This window comes from Callithrix jacchus, chromosome 4 (assembly GCF_049354715.1).
Source record: "Callithrix jacchus isolate 240 chromosome 4, calJac240_pri, whole genome shotgun sequence".
Lineage (NCBI taxonomy): Eukaryota > Metazoa > Chordata > Mammalia > Primates > Cebidae > Callithrix > Callithrix jacchus.
Genome location: NC_133505.1, coordinates 35,616,350 through 35,619,263, shown reverse-complemented (window position 1 = coordinate 35,619,263; position 2,914 = coordinate 35,616,350). Strand labels below are relative to the sequence as shown.

The 2,914-nt window shown below is 44.2% G+C and overlaps 1 pseudogene; it reads left to right on the top strand.

Annotated features, from left to right (window-relative positions):
* The first annotated feature begins 469 nt into the window (after window positions 1-469).
* LOC100413283 (ribosomal protein L37a pseudogene) lies at window positions 470-876 on the top strand (annotated as a pseudogene).
* The last annotated feature ends 2,038 nt before the right edge of the window (window positions 877-2,914 follow it).

The window sequence follows — 2,914 nt, the reverse complement described above, 5'->3', positions numbered from 1 at the left end:
AGACTGTAAACCAAAATTAGAAAACTCCTTGAAAGTTGGAACTCTGCCTTCTTTACTATTTATCCCCAGCCCCTATACAGTGCCTGGAATGCTTGTTGAATATACAAATCTATCCACCTAAAACAAATACTAGAAATAGACCTTTAAAAGCCCTCAGGGTCTAAAATATGCAGAAGCACAAAACAAGCACTAACCGTTTTTACTTTCTCAGTTCCCTTCTTGCTGTAACCCAAATCCCACAAGTTCCAAATCATATTTAAATGAAACTGAAAGGGACAAATTAATCCTTAGGGGCCAACGCCACTCATCCTCAGATTCCACAGGGCAGTCAGCCCTTCTCCTGACAAAATGTGATGCATGTTTTAGCCCAACAATGCTAATATCAGCAACAATCCCTCATCACCCTCTTCATCCGCTCAACATGAGGAGTTTACCTCAAAGGAAGGTGTGTGTTAGAAGCAGATAGACGTCTCTCTGGGCTTGGACCGGCAATATGGCCAAACGTACCAAGAAAGTTGAGATCGTCGGTAAGTACGGGACCTGCTATGGGGCCTCCCTCCGGAAAATGGTGAAGAAAATTGAAATCAGCCAGCATGCCAAGTACACTTGCTCTTTCTGTGGCAAAACCAAGATGAAGAGACCAGCTGTGGGGATCTGGCACTGTGGTTCCTGCATGAAGACAGTGGCTGGTGGTGCCTGGACGTGCAATACCACTTCCGCTGTCACAGTAAAGTCCGCCATCAGAAGACTGAAGGAACTGAAAGACCAGTAGACGCTCCTCTACATTTTGAGACATCACTGGCCTATAATAAATGGGTTAATTTATGTAAAAAAAGAAGAAGAAGAAGCGGGAGAAGAAGAAGAAGAAGAAGAAGAAGAAGAAGAGGAAGAGGGAGAGGGAGGGGGAGGGGGAGGGGGAGGGGGAGGGGGAGGAGAAGAAGACACAAGCTCATTTCTAATTCTTAGAACAGACAGTTCTAAGTGCCAGTTGACAATTTTGATGCAGTTTTCTGGCCATCAGGTACAGACAAATTCCTTTTTGAACCTTAAAATTCCAAAGTTGAGTGCTCCCTGCCTATGTATAAAAAGCCAGCTGGGAGTAAGAATTAGAAATGAGCTTTCTCAGGGGCATTTTCACCATTAAGTATCTGGGGTTTTGTTTTTTCAGGGTAGCGGCCTCCTCTTTATCTCAATGAACCCAGTTATGCCATCTGGTGGCCAAAATAAATTGAAAACGTGCAACTCTACTGTCAGAAAGCGTGAACGCGTCCTTTTTAGTTATTCCCTTAGTTTTCTCCTAATTTTCCACGAGCATTTTCCTTTTTCTTTTACTGTTTTTTTTTGTTGTTGTTTTTTTTTTATGAGATGCAGTCTTGCTCTGTCACCCAGGCCGGAGTGCAGTGGCACAATCTTGGTTCGCTGCAACCTCCGCCTCCCAATTTCAAGCGATTCTCCTGTCTCAGCCTCCCGAGTAGCTAGGGTTACAGGCACCCACCACCACGCCTGGCAATTTTTTTATTTTTAGTAGAGACAGGGGTTTCACCATGTTGGCAAGGCTTGTCTCAAACTCCTGACCTCATGATCTACCCGCCTCAGCCTCCCAAAGTGCTGAGATTACAGGCATGAGCTACCATACCCGGCTGCATTTATCACTCACTACATAAGGAGTGGCAGGGCATTGACCTTGAGGGTGTCTTGTTTCCTACATGGAAAAGTAAGGAAGTTTGGTCTTGGTATAAGTGAAACTGGTTAAGAGCAAAGGAAAAAGAAGGACAAGTTAGGGACAGGTCCCTTACCCATGTCCAAAGGAATAGAATAATGTTTCCAGATGATCGAGCAAAAGCAGAAGGCTCGAAGTGCCCCTGGCTTCTCAGTAAGCAACATGGCATTTGACTAGGAAACAGCAGAACAGCCATTGCTGAGTAGTAATCACCATAACACCTGGAAGAAAAAAAAACATAGCAACTGCAGCTGTTCCAAATGTGTTCACACCTCCAGTTCTGAATGGATTATAATCCCAAGTACCAAAGTGAAAATTAACTGAGAGTATCTCTGAGTCACTATAAATAATCTCTGAGGAATCACAAAGAGGCAGAGAAGTATTAGAATTTGGAGATTGTGTGGCTCTGACTCCCAAAGATGGAAAAAAAATGACAATTGAAAAAAGCAAATGTTGAAAACTACAGATCAGACCAGGTGTAATCCTAGCACTTTGGGAGGCTGAAGCAGGTGGATCACTTGAGTTCAAGAGTTCAAGACCAGCCTGGACAAAACCCCATCTCTACGAAAAATAAAAAAATTAGGCAGTTGTAGTGGTGCACACCTGTAGTCCCAGCTACTTGGGGGACTGAGGCAAGAGGATAATTTGAGCCAAAGAAGTCAAGGCTTGCAGTGAGCCAAGATGGTGCCACTACACTCCAGCCTAGGTGACAAAGCAAGGCTGTCTCAAAAATAAAAAAGAGAAAACTACAGACCGGGGGCCTTGGTGATGACTGTAGGCAAAACCCTCGTATGACATACAGAAAGATGTTTTGTAAAGTGTTTTTGTGAGCCCTGAGAAGAGCTGAGTGTAGTCGCCAGGCCCCTGGGGGCTCCACAAGGGCAGGTCTCGGCAGGCTGTCCTCATTCCATCCTCTCTTATCAGGGTTACTAGACAGACAGAACCAGGCAGCGTGATAGGCCAGGGGTCTCCCTTTGATTAAGCCATTTCATGACATTCCAAAGTATATACTTCTGGAATAAATGGAAAAATACAGAATAGGTAATGGTACAGCTAGGAGAAATTGGAACTGATTAACTGTAGTATCTTAAGCTGCTAGAGGGTTCTCACCTCAATCCTGCTCTGTCCAGTACTTTCATCATGTCTTGTACATTATATAGAGTCTATGCTTGGCATACATATGGCGTAGTTTGA